The sequence below is a fragment of the Triticum dicoccoides genome, chromosome 6A (genome assembly GCF_002162155.2).
Source record: "Triticum dicoccoides isolate Atlit2015 ecotype Zavitan chromosome 6A, WEW_v2.0, whole genome shotgun sequence".
Lineage (NCBI taxonomy): Eukaryota > Viridiplantae > Streptophyta > Magnoliopsida > Poales > Poaceae > Triticum > Triticum dicoccoides.
In genome coordinates this window covers 59,844,573-59,854,130 of record NC_041390.1, presented here as the reverse complement: position 1 = coordinate 59,854,130, position 9,558 = coordinate 59,844,573, and positions in this window count along the sequence as shown.

Here is a 9,558-nt window from a genome sequence, read left to right as displayed (position 1 = left end):
CGGCTCACATGGGATGGAGGGAGTCGCGCCGCCGGCCATGGCGGCAGGGGCGGCCCAGAGGACCTCAAACCTGCTGGTTCCTCTCCTTGATGGGCAAGTGTTCAATTCCTCAAATACCTGATGTGTAGCATTTGATCTGTTAGAAGTAATTTTGTTGTTGTGCTCCTATTACTCATTGGAGTTTGATCTATTGTACACATGCCCTGGTTTGTCTATTGTACACATGCCCTGGTTCATTAGTGCATAGTTAGACCAATTAGGGATTCGTGAGTGAAGCAACTAGTTTAATAATTCCTATGAGATGCAAGAAGATAGTTCATTTGTTTTTTTATGGAAGTTGCTAGTAGGGGATATTGCAAGCAGAGTTCCTCTAAAATATATTGCAAGATGCTAGTCTGGTCATGGCATTGGTACATATATGTCATACATACATGCTAATTGCTTAGTGTAGCACTAGATAATGGAACAATGCGGAAAAAAGATTATTTTGATCAGTTTTTTCCATGTCATATATGTTGATGGCTTAGCTACCTAGCCTAATTCCACACTTTTTTGATGTCCAATTTGTGTCAATGTAGGTCAGAGCTGCCACCTTATAAGCTGATTGTGACATACGGGGCACGTTCTTACAAGAATTACAAGGGCGACCAGTGCATGGTGTCTTCTTGGAGATGGGAAAACGTGTAGAGAGGCAGACCAGTTATGATCAACTTATGGGGCTGATGCAGAGTAAATATCCATGGGGACATGATGAGGGTGTTGTGTTTTCAAAGTGGAATAGTAGCAACGAATATTTTGTGCTAGTTCGCAATGATGAAGATGTGGTCAGCATGTATGATGAGAATGAGGAAGACAAGATTATTAAGATACTTGTTCAGTTCTGCAAGAATGGTGAGGAGGAGAAGTTTGCTCAGAGTTTGCTTCAACCAATCCGATCTTCTCCAGGAAAGGAAGTGCCCAAGCTCATAGTGGAAGATTTAACTCAGAAATCTGAATATGAGTATGAGATACCCGAGGAGAACTTGAAAAGGCAAGAAAAATCTAAAGAGGGCTATGAAGGAGAGGATCACGTTGGAATAGATGAGGAGGACCAGTACCTTGATGGCGACGAGCAGGAAAATGGAGGTGAGCAAGCCAAAGATGATGACCATAAGGCAACCGAAGATGTTTCCCAAGATGTCGAGGAGGATAGTGTTGAGCATGAAGAGGATAGTGATGATCATGATGAGGATAATGATGGAGGGGCTGTTAGTGATGAGGATAGTGATGGGGGCATAGTGTATGATATTCCAGAAATTAGTTATGACAAGGATGATCCACCTATGACAAAAGGGGCATTATTTCCCTCTATTGAAGAGTTTAGAGTTACACTTGCTACACATGCTATTGTCAACGAGTTCAGTTACAAAATTGATAAAAGTGATCAAAAGAGGGTGAGAGTTTCTTGTTCTTATGAACCACCAGAAGGGAGAAACCCATGCAAGTGGAGGGTGAATGGTTCTACCTTATATGATGACAAAACAGTAATGGTGAAGAATGAACCCAAGATGCACACATGCCCCAGCACGCAAAGAGATGGAAAAGTAAAGGTTGCTAAGAGGAAGTGGATTGCTGCTAGAGTGACTGATTGGTTGAAGGGTGATCCAAGTATGACTAGCATTGCTTTGAAGAAACGGTTGCTTGAGAAATACCATGTCGATATCGATTATCAGAGAGTGCTTGCAGGTAGGCGCATAGCCTTGGACCAGATATTTGGCAAGTGGGAGGACAGTTTTGAGTGCTTGCACAACTAGCAGGCTGAGGTGCTTAGGAAGTCCCCAACAAGTATTATAGTGATAAATCACAAAGAGATCGAAGGGCATCAACGCTTCACAAGGGCATTTGTGTGTTTTAGAGCTTGCATTGATGGATTTCTGTTAGGATGTAGACCTTACTTGAGTGTTGATGCCACTGCCTTGAATGGGAAATGGAAAGGACAGCTTGCGGTTGCTTGTGGTGTTGATGGACACAATTGGTTGTATCCAGTGGCTTATGCTGTATTTGATTCAGAGACTAAAGAGAACTGGGATTGGTTCATGGAGAATCTCAAATCAGCTATTGGCACACCAGAAGGCTTAGTCATATGCACAGATGCATGCAAAGGGTTGGAAACAGCGGTGCATACTGTATTCCCAACTACTGAACATAGGGAATGCTTTAGACACATGATAATGAACTTCAGAAAGAAATTCCATGGCAAGGTTTTTGAAGAAAATCTATGACCAGCGGCATACACATATTCTCCTGCCAAGCACAAGCATCACATGGACAAAATTATGGAAGCCAATCCGGAAGCTATCGCATACCTTGATGAGTGGCATTCTAATTTGTGGAGCAGAAGTAAGTTCTCTACAACATGCCAATGTGACTATGTCATGAACAACATAGCTGAGTCATTCAATTCGATGATTAAGAAATTGAAGGGGTTCCCTGTTCTTGAATTATTGGACTCTTTGAGAGAATGGCTAATGGTCAGATTTGAAATAAGAGCTAAAATAGCGAGAAGATTTGTACGTGGACTTCTAAAAATTCTGCCAAGGATCACCAACATGATGAACAATAGATCAAGGGGGATAGTGTTAGTTGGGATCTAGAAGTGATGACTTGAAAGCGGAGGTTACTATAAAGATCCATGGCTATAATTGGAAGCACTGTGTAGATTTGGAGAAGTGGGAATGTACCTGTAGACGTTGGCAAGTAACTGGACAACCTTGCCTACATGCCATTGCATTCATCACAAGTATTAGAGGAGGTCGAGGGATAGATGACTATGTGCATGAGTACTACTCTGTGAAATCATTCAGCAATGCATATGCGAAAAATGTGCCCACCATGACCGATAAGAAGCAATGGCCAATGGTCAATGTTGGGTTCAAATTGCACCCTCCCATGTTGAAAAAGGCTACTGGTAGACCTAGGACACAAAGGATAAAGTCAGCCTTTGAGAGCATATGGAAGAGAAGACACAAGTGCAAAGAATGCAAAGAATTTGGGCATATGCTGAAGACATGTCCAATACTTCATCCTGAACGCAAGCGAAATAGGTAATTGCTAGCAAAGAATTATATATATGCATGTGAACCTGTTGTTCAGATTTTTGGTGGTCCATATGCTTGTGAACCTTGCTGAGTTAAATCTGCTGATCTAGAATAGTACATATACATGTGAACCTGCTATACAAATCCATCATGTAGTCTAAATGCAATGAAATGTATAGTCTTAACTTAATTCTCTATCTGAAAACTGCTAGGAAATGAAAAAATGTTGAGCCTCAAGACATAGAAGACATAGAATCCAATGCCATAGATGCTGAAACTCTCGGCACCAGCAGGTAAACATTCTTGTTTTGCTTCAAATAGTCCATAGTGGTCTAATTTTTCCTATTGCAAATCTGCATTTCAACACTCTTGTTTTCATTCATTCTCAGTTCTAAAAAGCCGAGAAAAGGAGGTGGTAAAAGGGCAAAGCCTAGCCCAGTTTCTGAAGCATCTAAGAAGACTTCTACTACACATGATAGTCCAGCAAAGAACACAAGAAGCAAACAGTGTCCTCCATCGAAGAGCACAAGAAGCAGAAAGAAGTTGTGAACCTTCTTGTGCAACTACATGTTATTGTGGAGCACTATGCATATGGAACCTTGCTGTGTAGTTGTGTAGCTGATGCAATTGTAGGTTATTTTGTGGAGCACCATGCATATCTGAGCCTTGTTGTGTAGATGCAACTACATGCTATTTTGTGGAGCACCATGCCTTGCTGTGTACTATGTTCAGCTTGTCATGTGGTTAGACCTTGCTGTACTTTGCTCAACTTGTGTGGAGCTTGCCTTTTGGGTGGTCAATATGCATGCAAACCTTGCTGTTTAAATTAGATGATGGATTTGTACTCCTATGAAGTAATTTGTTAGTATTTATAATGGCCTAACCTCTTTACTATGCTACTGGTCATGATGTTATTATTGCGCTTACTTCTGATCAAATAGTGTATTTATGTGTAATTATGTGCATTGTTATATTTTTAAATAGGTCATGCCAAAATTTGTAACACATCAGCTTAGTGTATTTAGATGCTCTCATGGCAAAAGTAATATTTGGCAAAAATAGGAGTGGCAAAAGCAAAACAAAAAACCGAGGGCAATATGGTCTTTTTCCTGCTCTGTTTGGTCAAAACGTCCATTGACCTAACAGAATGGCATTTGTGATACATTGTCAAAATCTAAGTGTGGCAGAAGTGAGATGCTGAATTCTAGAGTGGCATAAGTGAAGTTGGCAAAAACTAGAGTGGCAAAAACAAAGTTTTCCCCACAAAGTAGTAGTACAACATTTAATATGACACGGTATCATGATATGATACCATATCCTCTCTTTCCTCATTTAATTGTGTGTCACATCATCCAGAAAGTCTAGTTGGCATGCATGATACCGCTTATGATAATACCATTACAACCAGCCTAAACCGGAAAGGAGGGAGTATGAGACTAGCCACAATGGAGAGTACACTAGTAACATACACATATCCCTAGACTATATATGTTACTACCTTCATAGTGGGTAGTAAATAAGTGTAGTGTCATGCAAAGATTCATTTATTAGGTTATAGACTCATATTGCATTGGGACATGTGATGTTACAGTAACTAGCTAAGTTACTGAAACTATCTCTCTCCTCATTAACTTATTGCCACATAAGCAAGTTTGCTGAGTTGGAGTCGATGTTACTACTGAAGTTACTCCCACTATGGCTAGTATGATACTAGCTAGTCATCTATGATATACTAGCTACCTCACTAAGAGCATGGTTAATAATACAGCCAAGGGTCGGCTATAAGAAGTTGCCATGTCATATACAACCAACCTCTTAGCGGGCATGTACAATAATAAGTTTTATATATGTACTAGTTTATCAATAGTTGACCCACCCTACATCCTCACAAAGTGTCTTGGGTCTCGTGTTGCATCTGGCTCTACTAACCAAGAGCCCGCTTCTCTTCTCTTTCCTCCAACTAATAAGCACATATATATTATTCTATTCCTTATAGCCTGCTTAGACTCCCACAGTGGGAGTAACATAGGTAGTAACATCACACGTATCTAAATAAAATAGATGATGTGGCAAGCAATAAATGAAGAAAGAGAGGAAAGTGGTAACATAGCTAGTTAGACTGGCCACAATGGGTAGTAACATGCACATGTTACTAGTCTATGTTACTACCTCTATAGTGGGGAGTAACATATGTGTGGTAACATGCAACACTTCATTTATTAGGCTATAGACTCATTTTTCCTTGATATGTGTGATGTTACTCATACTACTAGTAACTAGCTATGTTACCACTTTCCTCCATTTCTTCATTTATTGCTTGCCACATCATCTATTTTATCTAGATATGTGTGATGTTACTACCTATGTTACTCCCACTGTGGGTAGTCTTACTAGTAGTATGAGTAACATCACACATCTCAAGGCAAGATGAGTCTATAGCCTAATAAATTAAGTGTTGCATGTTACTACACATATGTTACTCTCAACTATATAGAGGTAGTAACATAGACTACTAACATTCTATGTTACTACCATTGTGGCTAGTCTTATGTCACTCGATTGTGTACTTGCTCTAATGCATAGTATCATAGATCGAGTAGCTAGCTAGTATCATATGTAGTACTTTATTTATATTTTCATGCATGACACATAGTAGCATAGCATTTATTATGATATGATTTCATGATATGATACTTAACCCTCTCTTTCTTCATTTAGTTAATTCTATGACAGCTCATCAAAATTGCCTAGTTGGCATGCATGATACTAGCTATAATACCCCCTTACTATCAGCCTAACAAAGGTGTACAGATCATTTGTGCGTCGCTTTGTGAGTTTTCATCTGTTTGTTTGAGAAGCGGGGAGAAGTTTCAAACATTTCGGCCGCGAGGTGAGGCCACTGTCGTAGGCCTAGTTGGTATTTTAATTACAGGAAATTCAGATGGAGTTCAGACATCATCATAATCGAGTGTGCCTATGGCGTGCTCTCATGACCCCGTGGAAAAAAATTGGTAAAGTTTGGCACAAGTTTTGATGACCGTTCCTTCCAAACGGGAGCATCTCACGTGTCAATTCAAACTCCTGTGGCCGGTGACTTCATCGTTTGGCCTTATAAAAATTTCCACGGTACGCAATCATCATTATACCACGGGTTTGATTTTCTGGCGCATTTCAGGTGTCGTTAGCTATATTTAAGACATTTTTGAGATTAACATGCATTTTGTGCATAAAAATAAAATTACAACCGGAACTGCATGTGTCGTCGAAAGGGATGAGGATCACCGTTCGATCTGGGAGCATCCAATGGTGCAGACGTACGGTCCGTGGGGTTTGGGTTCTGGCCAATCAGAAAGCACGACTTGGGTCGTGGGCGGGGTGGCGGGGTTTGGTCGGCACGCGGCTTTCATCAACGAACCGTGTGCTATTCGCGAACCAGATTGCATATTTTTGTTCACACATACTGTAGTGAGATCAATTGAGCATGCTACCTCTATGATATAATAATAAGAAGAAGAAAAACAGTTCATATTCATTGCCTGAGCTAAAAACATATCAAGGTCAACATATTAACGATTCTTACATCAACATAAAACCGGGCATAACTCACAAATTCAGTACACGCGACAGTTCTAAATTGAACGAATTAAGTTGCAGGGTAAGCATAAAAACTAGTCTTACGGCTTAATTCCCATGTGCATGGGGGAACTTGGGTCATTAAGTTGACCCCGAATGAACTTGGGTTTTTTGATGATTTTACGCTACTCTGTTACACGGGTGTGTGATCTCTTGACTGGCAACTCATCAAAATTCATCGTACTCGTCCTCATAGGCAACATCGTCGACACCCAGTACCCTTCTCTTCCCATGCATCGCTAAATGGCCGTTCTTATGCAAGGGGTCTTCCATAAAGAAAATCGGGGTAGCATCGCTGGCAAGAATGAATATGTTCGTGTGATATGACATCGTTGTCCTGTTAACACAGGTCTTCCTATACTCATCAATCCTTACCTGGCCAAGAGGGATCCATGCGCACCTGAATAATGCCACCTTAACTTTCACATAGTCAAGCTCCCAAATCTCTTTGATGGTTCCATAGTATACCCTTTTATCAGCTTCATTTAGAGTCATGCATTCTATTCGAACAGAGTTGTTCTGATACGAGGTGTTCTTATCACGTTCCTCAGTGTAGAACGTGTATCCATTTATGTCATATGCTTGGTATGTCAACATCATAGGTGATGGCTTTTGTGCCAACCACGTAGCAATGCCATTGATGGATCCTTGTGCCAAACAATTCTTCAGCCATTCGGCTTAGTTCTTAGTGTGCTCCTTCATCTCCACATCTGATGAAGGCACCATTGGTAAGAAGCTTTGGCGTATCTCCACCAAGTGTTCTTCAGCATAAGCGATGAGAACTAGGCTGTTAAGCAGTACCGTCAAATGTGCTTTCTCTGCCAATTCTCCGGGTGCAGCCATTTACGTGCCAGCAAGGACCAACTTACCTTTAAGCCTTTCCTCGTGGCGAGAGAGGGGTAAACCCATAGGTCTTTGTTTCATGTATTCGATGCAAAAATCAACCACCTCCTCCGCGGTATAACCTTGTAGGATGCTTGCCTCTGGATGGTTTCGGTTCCGACAGAAGCGCTTCAAGATTCCCATGAACCGATCGAAGGGATACATGTTGCGAAGAAACACAGGACCACAATACTTTATTTCGTCGACAAGGTGCACAGTGAGATGGACCATGACATCAAAGAATGACTGTGGAAAAAACATCTCTAGGTTGGACAATATTCTTGCAATATCATATTGCATATGATCCAACTCTTCAGGATTTACAACTTTCTGCCATAATTGGTTGAAGAAATCACAAAGGTCAATGAGTGTGTTTCTTATATCTTTGTCCATCAGATTCCTGATGGCCACCAGGAGGATTTTTGTCAACATTACGTGGCAATCATGTGACTTCACATGTCCCAACTTCATTTTACCTGAGCTCACATCCACGAGACTTCTGATGTTTGCGCAGTAGGAAGAGGGTGTCTTAACTAACAACAAATAGGTGAAGAACTGTGTTGCTTCTTTTGTATTGAAATTGTAACTCTGGCGAGCTTTGATGAATTTGTCATCATCTTCTGCTTCACTCTTGCGTTGTGATTGATCAGCAAGCATACCGAGCCGTGAACCGTCACCATCCTTTCTTTTACCTTTAATCTTGAGCAAAGTACCAAGGATGCTTTCACATACGTTCTTCTCTACGTGCATGACATCGATGCAGTGATGTACACGTAGAATCTCTCAGTAAGGTAATTTCCATAACACCAATTTCTTCTTAAACACTTGATCCTTGGGTGTCTGTTTCACCGTCAAAGGGTGGCTCTTGCCAAGCACAACATTAATTTTTTTAGCCATGTTGTGGACCACCTCCCCGTCATAGGGTCTTGGGCCCACACCTACCTCTGCCGTCCATCAAATTCATCTTTCATCTTTCGGTATGGGTGATTTTTCCGTAAGAACCTACGATGACGCAAATACACTGTTTTGCGCAAGTTGGGAAGTCTTCTGCTAGCTGTCCTATCCATGCATGTGACACACCCTACATCTCCCTTTGTTTTCTTCCCTGATGTGTTGCCGAATGTCGGCATATCTTGAATGGTGTGCACCAGCATCACATGTAGATCAAAAATCTCCTTTTTGTAAGCATCATAACATTTTACAGCAGGCACATCTATCCACACTGTCAACGGTTCTTCTACCAGTAGCTGAAAGTAAATGTCGATGCCATTTCCAGGTTGCTTCAGGCCTTGGATAATCATTGACATCATAATGTATTTTTTTCTTCATACACAACCAAGGAGCTAGGTTATATATGCACAAAAGCACCGGCCATGTGATGTGATTGGTGCTCATATCGCCAAAAGGATTCATCCCGTCAGTACACTCCTCGAGCCTTATACTTCTAGGATCCTTGGCAAAAATTTCAAACTTTTTGTCTATTAATTCTCACTGAGCCCCATCTTTCGGGTGCCTCATAAACCTATCTGCAATTCGCTCATCATGATGCCACCGCAACCTCTTTGCCTCTCTAGGGTTTGCAAACAAACGCCTCAACCTTGGAACTAAAGGCAAGTACCAAACAACCTTGAACGGGATTCCTATCTTGATCTCCTCATCCAATTTGTATTTGTACTTTGCTCTCCTACGCTTGTATTGTGCATGCTTGCATGTGGGACATGCACGCAAATCTCTGTACTCACCATGGTACAATATACAATCATTCACACAAGCGTCTACCTTCTGTACTTCAAGTTCCAATGGGCAAACAATTTTCTTCGCTTCATTCGTGCTTCTGGGGAGCACATTATCTTCCGGAAGAATTTATTTGAAAAGACCTAACATCTCTATGAAGCCCTTGTTTGATAGACCGTTTGCTGCTTTAAATCTGAGAAGCGCCAGGGTGGCACTCAACCTGGAATATTTC